The sequence below is a fragment of the Cervus elaphus genome, chromosome 10 (genome assembly GCF_910594005.1).
Source record: "Cervus elaphus chromosome 10, mCerEla1.1, whole genome shotgun sequence".
In the NCBI taxonomy this organism is placed as follows: Eukaryota; Metazoa; Chordata; class Mammalia; order Artiodactyla; family Cervidae; genus Cervus; species Cervus elaphus.
Genome location: NC_057824.1, coordinates 45,301,218 through 45,314,240, shown reverse-complemented (window position 1 = coordinate 45,314,240; position 13,023 = coordinate 45,301,218). Strand labels below are relative to the sequence as shown.

Here is a 13,023-nt window from a genome sequence, read left to right as displayed (position 1 = left end):
ACCCAATGATAACCACTCAGCGGATGGTGACCATTATCTAAGCCAGCCTTCAGGGACTTTTTCAGGTGGAACTAGTGGTAAAGAGCCTGTCTGCCAGTGTAGGAGACGAGGGTTCAATCCTTAGGTCAGGTGGATCCCCTGGAGCAGGAAATGGAAACCCCGCACCAGTATTCTTGCCTGGGAAATCCCATGGACAGAGGAGGTTGGCGGGCTACAATCCAGAGTCGGACATGACCGAGCACACACACAGAAGCCGGCCTTCAATCTGGGCGATAAGTCACCTCTGTGATATCCATAGTTAACCACAACAAGAAAAAACCTCTATCAGAGCTTCTAGTCATTAACTCACACCTGTCATTTCTTAAGGTTTCTGGAAATCCGTTTTCCTGAATCAGCCACACAGCTCTGGCAGTGGCCGCTGTGCCCTCAATATTACAAACGACAAGGCAGCCGGTCACCTCCCCCCAGGTTCCCATCACCTCTGCATCCTCAGATGATGCCCATTCATCTTCCTTAAGTCCAGCGGCTCCCCACTCGCTTCCCCTGCCGTCTGAGCTATGAAGCTGCCAACAAGGCAAATCAAGAATTCATGACAAAGAGCCTGGCTTCTGGGAGTTTCCAGACTATAAAACAGTTTAGCTCCCATTATTCATATGATCCATGCAGCCCAGGGTAACACCGGCGAGGTAAGCAGTGATTCTCTCGGACTGTGGATTTGATTCGTCACGAAAGAGCCACAGACGAGGAAGCTTCATTGGGAGAGTGATTCCAATAAGGATTTGACGGGAGAGTCATACTCAGATTCTAATCAAAGCAGCCACAGGTACAGTTACCCCCTCTGTGGTATGCTTCTGACCTGTTTCACCATCCACACAAACCAACCCAAAGCAAAGCCTTCTCCAAGGCTGTCCCTGAAAGTACATGAGCGATCCAGTCTTCTGGGCTTCCCAGTGGTAAAGAACCTGACTGCCAATGCAGGAGACATAAGAGACACGGATTTGATCCCCAGGTCAGGAAGATCCCCTGGAGGAGGGCATGGGAACCCACTCCAGTATACTTGCCTGGAGAATCCCCTGGACAGAGGAGTCTGGTGGGCTACAGTAGAAAGGGTCTCAAAGAGTCAGACACAACGGAAGCAACTTAGCACACACGTACCACTCTTTCAGCCTAAATGCTAACCTTCATTAAATGCTAATATTTTTAGGACCTGACACATTTTGCTTGACCAGCATTTCCACCTCTAGATAAAGTATGTAAATAAGTCCAGGAGTCACTCTTCACTTCTCACTTTCCCTCATCTCCTACATCCAGTCCATCAGCAAGCACTGAACTCCTTATTCCCAAACGACATCCCACGGCTGCCACTTCTCATCGCCCACCTCCACCTACGTGGCCTGGGAGCATCTCTCTGGCCGAGTGCAGTGGCCTTACTGCAGTGCTCAGGGGAAGTAATGTTGCCCCAGAAAAAAACAGCCTTGTGGCCTAGGAGACTGGGGATCATGGTCTGTTTGTCGAATTACTGGGTCAGAAGATACATGACTAGGTGCTTAATGTCCATCTTCCTCTCGATGCAGCAAGTGCTACAAGGGAAGGAACTGTGTCTCTGTTCACTTCTGAATCCCCAGGACTCTGCAAACACCTGCTACTGAATAACAACAACAGTAATAATAGCTAACATGATGTAAACTGACTGTGGGTGCTTAGTAAATGTTCCTACTGGTGAGCGCTTAGTAAGCATCTATTCAAAGAGTGAGCTGATGGATAAATGGTGAATGGTGAGAGAATGCTGGATGGTAGCAAGGTCCAGCTCACGAGGTCACAGGTCAGCAAAGAAGGATGACTCCATCCAGAAGGCAATGAGCAAGGGCATCACGGGGGGTGGGGGTTAAGGCAGAGAGTGAAAGAGTTTGCAGTTCTTTTAAAAGTTCACTCTGGCTGCTACATAGAGAACGGACTGGAGCAAAGTCAGAGGGGAGATAGGGACCCCATTGTATGCCATGCAAGACGAAGAATGGGCGATGCTAGAACGGTGGAGAAAGGCAAGTGCTCTCAGAGCTAGGTTTGTTTGGTTTTTTTAATTAATTGATTATCTATTTGGCTGCACTGGGTCTTCGTTGCAGCACACAGGATCTTCAATTTTCATGTGGCATGTGGCAATCTTTGTTGCTGCATGTGCGATCCAGCTCCCTGACCAGGGACAGAACCCTGGACCCCCGCGCTGGGAGCGGGGAGCCTTAGCCACTGGACCACCAGGGAAGTCCCAGAGCTGAGTTTTTAAAAGGAAGAAGACGGTGGATGCCATACACCATAGATCAAAACACGAACAGTTCCCACTAGATAAAAAAGCTGGCATTTTTTGAGAGTTTGTTCTGTGCCACATATTATTCTCAGTGCGTTATACCAATTAGCTAATGCAATCCCCAAAACAAATCTATCAGACAGATAGGATAATTATACTCAGGTACCCAGTCACAACTGTGAAACTTTCATTTTCGCTTTTCACCCAGTCAATACCCACATTCTAACTAATAAGCTATCTTCCCAGACTGACCTCTAGTTATGACTTCTGCCTCTCAAGATACACACAATCCTTTATTTCATGAATCTGTGGTCCTACACATGCTTTCCTGGTGGCTCAGAGGTTAAAGAATCTACCTGCAGTGCAGAAGACCCAGGTTTGACCCCTGGGTTGAGAAGATCCCCTGGAGAAGGGAATGGCTATCCACACCAGTATTCTTACCTGGAGAATTCCAAGGACAGAGGAGCCTGGCAGGCTACAGTCCAAGGGGTTGCAAAGAGTCAGCCAGTGGGAGAGATAAAGAATCTGGAGAATGAAAAGAAATGAGACCAGTAGATAGGACCAGCTTCAGGACTATGAACTCAGGCAGTCCCAAAACTGAGAAGGGCTTGGAACTCAAAACACGGTTACTTAGTTGCACGTACAGCTGTTGTTGTCTTGAGATTCTAAATGACTTTTGAACAAGGGTCTGGCCCCCTACTTTCATTTTGCACCCAACCCCATCCATGATGTAGCCAGTCCTGCCAGCAGATACAAATTTCAGGCAGCAGATTTCAGACCCACATGGAGAAACCTTTCTTCCTTCATGCAGGGTGACTAAATTGCCTCCAATTTCAACATTCCTCTTCAGTGCATATATTCACCCAGATGCTGGACAACCACACAGCAGAGATGTTATAGAAATAATTTACTCTTCGAGTAGAGGGTTCGACTAGGTCATCTCCCCAGAATCATCCACATGATTCAGAGTAATGATAGCATCTCAGATTACAGTCAATTGCCTCCAGTGACTAGTCCTTTAAGGCTATGGATTTTAACCAGGGGTACCAACTAGAATCACTTGGCTAAGAGTTTTGTTTTGTTTTGTTTTGTTTTTTCCAAGATAAATGTGTCCAGGCTCTACTTGAAACACTGAATCCAAATCTTTAAGAGTGGGACAGGAGTGCAGATATTTGGAAAGGCTCTCCTGGTGATTTTTAAAGGCATCCCTGCTTCCCAGGTGGTTCAGTGGTAAAGAATCTTCCTGGAAGAAATGCAGGGGAGACCCCCAGAAGGAGGAAACGGTAACCCACTCTAGTATTCTTGTCTGGAGAATCCCATGGACAGAGGAGCCTGGCAGGCTGCAGCCCATGGGGTTGTAAAGACTTGGACAGTACTCAGGGACTAAGCATGCTATTTAAAGACCACTGCTTCAACAGAAGCACCTCTGGCTCCTGTCCATCTAGACCCCATTTAAAAGGTGCATCACACTTTGCTCAATGAGAAGGGAGTATTTGGCCCAGATTCCAAGGAAGTTCATCAGTTCTTAAGACTTTCATCCTGAAGTAAGAGTACAACTATGCTGAAACTCCCATTCCTCTAATATCTCAACTATCCAATACTCTAAACAACTCAATAAAACAGAAAATGGCCCCTAAACTTAAAAGGAAGAACAGACTCAAAGACAGAGCATGTTTGATCAGTGCCCCCCTTCACCACCTCATTGCCCGAGAGAAGCCAGCAAACCCTCCTATAGACCTTTTCATCTTCTCAAGTTTCTTCATTATAATAACGTTCTCCCACAGTGAACTAACAGAATCATGTACGGGTTAACAATCCTGCTGGGTCTCCTGAGATAGCCTAAAACTATAAAGAACAAGGGTTAACAATCCTGCTGGGTCTCCTGAGATAGCCTAAAACTACAAAGAACAAACTGGACAGAGCAGGTGGAGGTAAAGGTTAACAAGCTTAGGTACCCCAAACCTACATCATCTCAGCAAACTCTTGTGACCACCCACTGCCCTATAGGAGCATTCACCTTGTTCCTTCCAGTTCTGTCTCCTTCCAGTAAAATGCAAACAAGGTTTTAATGCTAAGAACCACCTGCTGTGTTTTCCTTTAATGTGATTTGAAACAATACCATTCCAAATTACATGAATCATCTCTAAATTTAGATGTCAGCTCCTAATACTCACAGCCTGTTCTGGATGGTAAATAATCGTTTCCGATTTTCATGTGAGAATCATTGCCAGGAACCTCTTAATTCGCTGCCTCGTGATCCTTGAGAGGTAAGCATGAAACTACTTGCTACACTTGGCAGACACACCGGGATTCTGCTTGTATGTGGTACAACAACAAATGGTTTGGCCAATTCTAGGTAAAAATAAAAAGTCCCCCTGGACCATTTGGAACGGTGGCTTTCAACTCGGGAGGTGTTATAGAGTGGATATCTGTGTCCTCCTAGAATACACATGTCCTGTTTGTGCTCACTCAGTCGTGTCCAACTCTTTGCAACCCCATGGACTGTAGCTCACCAGGTTCCTCTGCCCATGGGATTTCCCAGGCAAGCATACTGGAGTGGGTTGCCACACCAGTGGGTTTCCTCCTCCGAGGGATCTTCCCGACCCAGGAATTGAACCTGCGTCTCCTGCATTGCAAGTGGGTTCTTTACCGCCTGAGCCACCAGGGAAGCCCGAGAATGTACATTGCTGAACCTCTGATCTTCAATACGATGGTTTTTGGAGGCAGGAATTTGGGGAGGTAATTAGATGAGGTCATGAGGCTGGGGTACCCACGATGAGATTGGTGTCCTGATAAGAAGAGACACGGAGATCTTGCTCTATCTACCTTGTGAGGACACAGTGAGAAGCCAGCCATCAGCAAGCAAGGAAGAGGGCCCCCCCTCCAGGAGCCTGACCAGCTAGCACCCTGATTGTGGACTTCCCAGCCTCCAGCTCCATGAGAAACAAATGGCTGTTGTTTGAGTGAGGTTATGGCTAGTGTAGGCAGTGTGTTACCTGAAACTTAAGCTTCTTACAGAAAATTGCAGAGGAAAAGGTTGAAAGAAGTCAAAGAAGTGAGTAGAATGAAGGAAAAGCCCTAGAAAAGGAGGCCAGAAACGAATGCTAAAATTGTCCCCCCAAACTCATGAGGCCAGAAGTAAGATTTGCAAGCCAGAGTCTGGAGCCATGGAGATAATAGCAGGACCACACCTTGGTAGTGAACCCCAGAACGCTTCCTGTCCATAGCTGGCCTTTCATCATCATTAAAGGGCCAAAGACAGGACTTTCCTGATGGTCCAGTGGTTAAGAACCCACCTACCAATGCAGGGGACATGGGTTCCATCCCTGGTCAGGGAAGATTCCACGTGCACCACAACTTCTGAGACCCTCGGACCTAGCACCTACACTCCACCAGAGAAGCCGCCACAATGGAAGCCCCAGCACCACGATGAAGAGTGGCCCTGCTCGCCGCAACTAGAGAGGCCAAAATTAACTAATTTTAAAATAAACAAATATATATTTTAAAGGGCCAAATACATACATCTTTTAAATATATATATGTATATATATATTTTTAAAGACTCTTTGAGTCTGATCCATTCACTGAAGTGGGTGAGACTGCCCTACCCTAGAATGTTGTGATTCTCTGCTTCTTTCCATGTTCTCATACACACAGTGCACACACACATGTACACATGTACACATGTATGCACATCCCCACTATGTTTAACAGAGCTATGAGGTACCTTGGTTTCACACACCACACACCTGCACTACTCACCACGACAGACCTGCAGAGAAACCTCTCCATCCTTCTCCCAGCAATCCCACAGCTATTTCCCAAACCCTGGCACCCATCACTACACAGCAGCAGGGTGGCCACTCAGGGCTGTTTGACATATTACTCCCGGGGCCAAGTCCACATACATCACTGAGGCAACCAGCACCTTTATTGCCATCCTGTTCCTTGATGCCTGTCCTGTGGTCATTAACCCTAACCACGTCAACAGTATTCACAACCCCAAGCCTGAATTAGCTCTCGAGGCAGGCAGCCCCCAGGGACCGGAGCAGTCACGCCATAACTCAGCCTGTGCACCCACAGTCTGAACTGAATTCTCCCCACCAGTAGGGAGGGCTTGCAGAAAACCAGAAAGAAAAAAAAGGATTGGCCTTTCAATCTGTGAAGCTGTTGTACCAGCCTAATGCTGATATGGCCAGCTGGACATTAAAAAAAACCTTGCCTAAGTCATGTGGTCATTCGGGGCCACATGTCATAATAAGTAACCATAACAGATAAAACAGTAAATAGAATCAAGGAATAACAATTATCAAAACTTACTTGCTGTCATGGAAAACTGAGGGACAACTGGAATAGCCACTCAGTGAATATCTGCCTTCCTTATGCACTGGGCTGGACCCCTCATCACTGATCTCTGACCCGTGGGAGAGGAAGCACACAACTAACTTTTAGTGTTCTGATTTTACACATCAGAAAAGTAGGTTCAGAGACCAGCTTGGCCAGCACCCTGATCCCGGACTTCCCAACTACAAAACTGTAAGAAATAAATGCCTGTTGTTTAAGTGAGGTTATGGCTAGTGCAGGCAGTGAGTTACCTGGGACCAAAGCTAAAAATGGGACTTTCTCACAGAGAATTTCGGAGGAGAGGGCTAAAAGAAGTCAGAGAAATGAGCAAGAATAAGCAACTTGAATTGCATAGTCAGTACATGGCCAAACTGAGGTTTTTTGAACCCATGACTTATTGTGGTGGACAAAATAATGTCCCTAAAAGACATTTACATCCTAGTTCCTGAAACCTGTGACTATGTTCCCATAGCAAAAGAGGAGATAATTATGCACCAGAAGGCGGAAATCTTAGGAAACCACCTCGGAATTCTGCCTACTACAAACATCTATTAGCATACATCAGCTGAGTTCACCAAGCTTGACTCCATGCTCTACCTATTACAGATTGTCTTTCTAGGTGAATCACAAAGAACTTTACAGAAAAAAACACCCAAACTCAGTACTGACCTGCCTGTCTCCAAACGCCAGTCCACACCTAAATCTCCCTCATTTTCTCTCTGTGATCATAGCCTTTTACACGCACCCTGTTGGAAACCAAATAATGTTAAGAGCTAACTTGTCAGTCAAGAATCTGCCTGCAATGCAGGAGAACCGGGTTCAATCCCTGGGTTGGGAAGACCCCCTGGAGAGGGAAACAGCAACCCACTCCAGTATTCTTGCCTGGAGAATCCCATGGACAGAGGAGCCTGGAGGACTAGAGTCCATGGGGTCACAAAGAGTCAGACACACCTGCGCGACTAACACAGCAACAACAGAAGATATAATTACAACAAACCTCGTTTGGAGCACTAGGTACTGGTCTAAAAAGCATGTACGGGCACCAATCTCTGAAGTGAGTATTAATACCACTCCAGTTTTTCAGGTGATAAAATTGAGCCAAGGAGAGGTTAAGGAACACAATAACTCTTAATCATGGAGCAGAGTTGGGGCTTCCCAAGTGGTGTCAGTGGTAAAGAACTCAGCAGCCAATGCTGGGGACATAAGAGACCTGGGTTCCATCCCTGGGTCAGGAAGATCTCCTGGAGAAGGGCATGGCAACCCACTCCAGTATTCTTGCCTGGAGAATCCCATGGACAGAAGAGCCCAGAGGGCTATAGTCCATAAGGTCACAAAGAGCTGGACACGACTGAAGTGACTTAGCACGCACGTATGCAGGGAGCAGAGCTAGGTTTATAAAGCAGGTCATGGGACTTCACTGGGGATGCAAGAGTCGGACACGACTTAGCGACTAGACCACCACCACCAAACATGGACAGGAAGAGGGACCCTGGAGGACGCTCAGTTTTGTGGATCTGGGTTGACCTTGCCAATTCTGGGAATTTCTCCAGTGTGAATATTTTGTTCCTTCATTCAGAAACAAACAAATTCACAGCATGTTCCAAGAAGCCTGGGGGATAAGGGGAAGATTTGCCCTACTCAGCTGTTTTTTCCAAATCCAATGAAGAGATTCCTCCTCCCCTACCTCCCACCCCTAGAGCTTCCATGTGGGAAAAGTACAGGAACTTCTGGTCACCCACACTTAGCAAAAGCCAGCTGTGAGCATCACCCCACATGAACCCCACTATGTGGGCAGAAGAGAACAGAAAAGGAAGCAGAGACTTGGCCAAGAAATAATGTGTATGCCTCCCCCACACACAGAAGGTGAGGTTGTGTCAGGAAAGTCTGATCAAATGCTTTCTCCAGAAGCTGTGGTTTCATCATCTTTCTTAGGACCCCTACTGTACTTATCACATGGAGAACATATTTAGAAATTCACCTTGTGCTTTGCAGGGACAACCCTGCCGCTGCGCTAGAAACTGCTCACCTGTTTAGGTCTGGGTTGGACCTTTGGTCTGAGGGCAGGTGCTACGCCCTGCTTTTCCTTTTATCATCCTCGCCATCAAACTCAACTGGGACTCAATAAAATTCATTGTTGGTAGACTGACATTTTTCTCAAGGGCCACAGACCCTCCAATGGCCAGTCTGAATTGGACTGTCTAATTGGACTGTGGGTGCCCAGGCTGAGTTACAGTCTGACTCCTCCAGTCTCTGGGGGCAGACTGCCTCGAGGGTTAATTCAGGCTTGGAGTTGTGAATACGGTTGACTCGCTGCATGCTCTGTTTTTTGGCCATTGTGATAGCATCTGTCTTGATGGAACCATCTGTTTTGCTCTGCAGGGCCCTAGAGCCACAAAGCCCACGTCTCTCCTCTCCTTAGTGACTTTCTGTTGGGGCAGCAGCCACGATGGGACCTCAGTCTTATGAGAATCATTAGAATATTTTTTTAAAATATATTTATTTGGCTGCCTTTTCATACTGTTTGAAATGGTTGGATGGAATCACCACTTCAATGGACATGAGTTTGAGCAAACTCCAGGAGACAGTGAAGGACGGGGAAGTCTGGTATGCTGCAGTCCATGGGGTCACAAAGAATCAAACACAACTTAGTGACTGAACAACAATTTGGCTGCACTGGGTCTTAGTTGTGGCATTTGAACCCTTGTTTGTTGCATGTAGGATCTAGTTTCCGGACTAGAGATCAAACTACACTGGGAGCTTGGAGTCTTAGCCAGTGGAACACCAGCGAAGTCCTAGAAAATCATTAAAATCCTAATATGCTTCTGATGCTACACCTGACTATTACTTTGTTTCACCCTCATCAGATCTTATGTGATGGGCAGGCACACAGAGGAATTCAGAGACTTTTCTAATAGCAAACTTCTTCAAACTATATGTGCTCTCTGCCCTCATTATTTCCAATACAACTCACTTCAGGAAATTTTCACAAGGATGTTCACCATTTGTAAAAATTTCTACCATGCTTCTGAGTCATTCTCAGCATCCCCCCCCGACCCCATGCACACACACAAAGACACACTGCCAGGTGGATTATTCTAGAATCATGCCAGTGATCATGATTAACAAACAGTTGCCACTTCATTCCCACAAAGGTCAAAATGGAAATTCGATTCAGAAATCTGAGTTTTATCACTCTGCACAAAACAATCTGAAGGGAAACAGTTGAATTTTCTTGGTCTTAAATTACTTTTGAAAATGAGCTTAGTTGGTAGCCAGCATTCTGAATTCATTCAATTGCTATTTTTAAAATAGTCTCTTTGTCACTTTAACTAAATTGAACTCTTCTTTTTAAAAAAGAAAGCATATTTTCCAGGAGGACTTATGTTTTCAGAGTTCAGTGAAGATACCATATAACTTTTCCACTCCCTCTGTGAGTTCCAGACATTTCATATTTTTAAGATTTAATGGATGTAACTTATTAATCAAATTGGATATGTTTGGTTCCCCGTTTCTTCCTGGTGGTAGAGGCTACTGGTTGCCTTCCAATATCTTTTCTCTCCTTTCTTAAGAACCTAAGTTCATATTGTATTATCTGGAATGCAGATGTGATATCTGGAGTTTTAGCTGCCATATCAAAACATGAGGAAAAGGGTCACAGGCTTGAGATGGCAGAGTGTGGGTCCTGAGAACTTGGAGAAGCTGCTACTCCAGCCCTGCACTATCATATCCAGATTACCTTAGCTTCAGAGGAAAGGAGTTGTCTAGTTTTCTCAAGCCATTCTACTGTCGGACTCGATCATATGCAGGCAGCGCTAATCACAACTGATTCAAAGGATAACTTCAAATATGTTTTCCAGTTTACATATTCTAGAATTCCAATGTATTTCTTCTTATTTTATCCTTGGCTCACCACCACATATCAGAGAAAATTAAGCTCAGAGAGGTTGTCTTGGCTAAGATGCCACAAGAGCAGAACCTGGGAATCTCTAACAAGTAGATCTTGCATTTACCAATGACTCTGGTGATAAGAAGCTTTCAAATGTCAGCCCACAAACACATTACCATTCATCCTGATGCCAAATCCCCTAATGCTTTTGCATCTGGCTTCTTAGAAAAGTACAGCTTTCTAAAAGCTAAATTATCACAGTGTACCATCAAGTAGAATAGCACTCAATGGTCTTCCCATCCATCATTTCTTTCCCTTTAAACTGGTGTGCATCGATTGCCCAGTCTAGAGAACTGTGACAATCAATAACTTTCTTCAGAGAAATAGTGGGTGAGACTAAAGAAATTAGCTTATTTTGTAGTGGAAAGAAACAAGATGTCAATCAAACTCCTTAAACCTGATCTCAAATAAGTGCAGATGCCAATACAAGAAAAATCTAAGTCATAACTGCCTAACGTCACCCTGAAGGGAGAAGACTAGAGCTCACACACTGACTAGCCATGAAGAGGGAGTGGGACACAGAATGCCCTGTCATAGTGAGAACTCCTGTTCCGTGGGACACCTCAGAGGATTCTCCACCCCAGGGCTCCACCTCCCCACTGCAACACCTGATGTCACAGCCCATGTTCTGGTTACCACCGATGATGAACAAATTACCCCAAAACGTAGGAGCATAAGACAACCATGTCTCACAATCTTGTGGCTCAACTGGAAAGTTCTAGCTTGGGATCTCTCATGTGGTTGCCCTCAGATGCTGGCTGGTGCTGCCGTCATAGGAAGGCTTGATGGAGCTGAGCATTCAAGATGGTGCACGCATGTGGCTGAAAGTTAATTCCAACTGCCACCTGGGATTTCTGAAACTCGTGCATGTGGCCTGTCTGGCATGAGGGTCTCAGTGTACTCAGACTTACGTGACAGATGTCTTTCCCAGAGAACCGGAAGGAAACCAGATGGCCTTTTGTGAGCCAGCCTCGGAAGTCCTAGGCCACCACTCCCACTGTACTCTCCTGGTTGAAATGGCATCTGGGTTGCATCAGCCCTTCCTCAAGGTGAGGGGACTTAGATCCCACTTCTCAATAGGAGGGGACTTCCCTCGTGGTTCAGAACGTGAAGGATCTGCCTGCAATGGAGAAGACCAAGTTGGATCCCTGGGTCAGGAAGATGCCCTGGAGAAGGGAATGGCTACCCACTCCAATATTCTTGCCTAGAGCATTCCATGGACAGAGGAGCCCGGAGGGCTACAGTCAACGGGGTCGCAAAGAGTCAGACATGACTGAGTCTGAAACATTTTCAGTTTTCACTTTTCTCAATCAGAGGCATATCAAAAACTTGCAGTTGCTTTTGGGCACCTCTTTGCAGAGCAGAATTCCAGGGAAGGGGAATGAGCAGGTTCCAAAGGAGAGAAACAAGAGAATGGCCTTTGAGAAAGTGTTCAGTTAAACTTGAACGGTTATGTTTCTCACGGTGCTGTGATGTTCCTCAAATTCACTTTTCCTTATTTTCTCCTCAGCTTCAGCATGCTGTGCTGTCATATCCATCTGCTCTGGTCCCACCTGACCACGCTTTGCTGACCTGTCTCGGTTCCCCAGGCCCTCCAACCCACATCACTCATCTTTCCTCTGTGTAGCACAAGCTGACTACTCAGCTCCAGGTGGGACATCTCTCTCCTTTAGACAGGTCACAATTTAAGTAAAGCCTGACTTCAATGTATCTTCAAAGTAGAAAGGGAAGTAGACCCTGAATGCAAAGAAGAAAGAGTATTAGAAAGCCTTTGTCAAGCTGTCAGAGCCAACACTGCTTTGCCAGGCAGAACACAGGTAGGAACCAGAGGAGCAGCGAAGACATTCCATCCTGCCTGAGATGTCACTGGTTGAAAGGGACAGACAACATGCAGAATAAAGACAAGGATATCCTGTCATCGCCCTGTGAGGCTAGAAGTTACAATCTCCCTGTCAAAGCCATCCCTTCCAGGATTAGACCTTGGGTTCCAAGTCCCCACCTTGATCATCTCCCTGCCTCCATTTGCAGATTCATCTCCCACCACCTAGCAAGTTCTCCATGCTCTACCAAACTGAACGCTTTGACTGGCCAACTCAGAATCATACACCAGAAAGGAAAGGTGAGAGAAGCTATATTCCCAAAGCAGCTCAAAATTCCCCTGTGCTAAATAGAATCTTTTAAAAGCCCAAAACAGATAGCTAGTGGGAAGCTGGTGTATAGCATAGGAAGCTCAGCTCGGTGCTCTGTGATGGCCTAGAGGGTGGGATCGGGGGTCGGGGAGGAGGCTGATATATGTATACATATAGCTGATCCACACTGCTGTATGGCAGAAACTAACACAACGTTGTAAAGCAATTACACCCCAATACAAATTTAGAAATAAATAAACAAAAAGCCCAAGGCTGGGTTCACACAGTATGAAAATAATTCAACG

The 13,023-nt window shown here is 45.9% G+C and overlaps 1 long non-coding RNA gene across 2 annotated transcripts in view; it reads right to left on the bottom strand.

Moving 5' to 3' along the window:
- The window catches only part of LOC122701694, a 492,322-nt gene that overhangs the window by 238,117 nt on the left and 241,182 nt on the right, over window positions 1–13,023 (bottom strand). Inside the window, exon 4 of one of the 2 annotated variants that reach the window (XR_006343106.1) lies at window positions 11,501–11,709. The exons of the other annotated variant lie outside the window; for it this stretch is intronic. This is a non-coding gene — a long non-coding RNA (uncharacterized LOC122701694). The remainder of the gene's footprint in view (window positions 1–11,500; window positions 11,710–13,023) is intronic. 2 annotated transcript variants of the gene reach the window in all.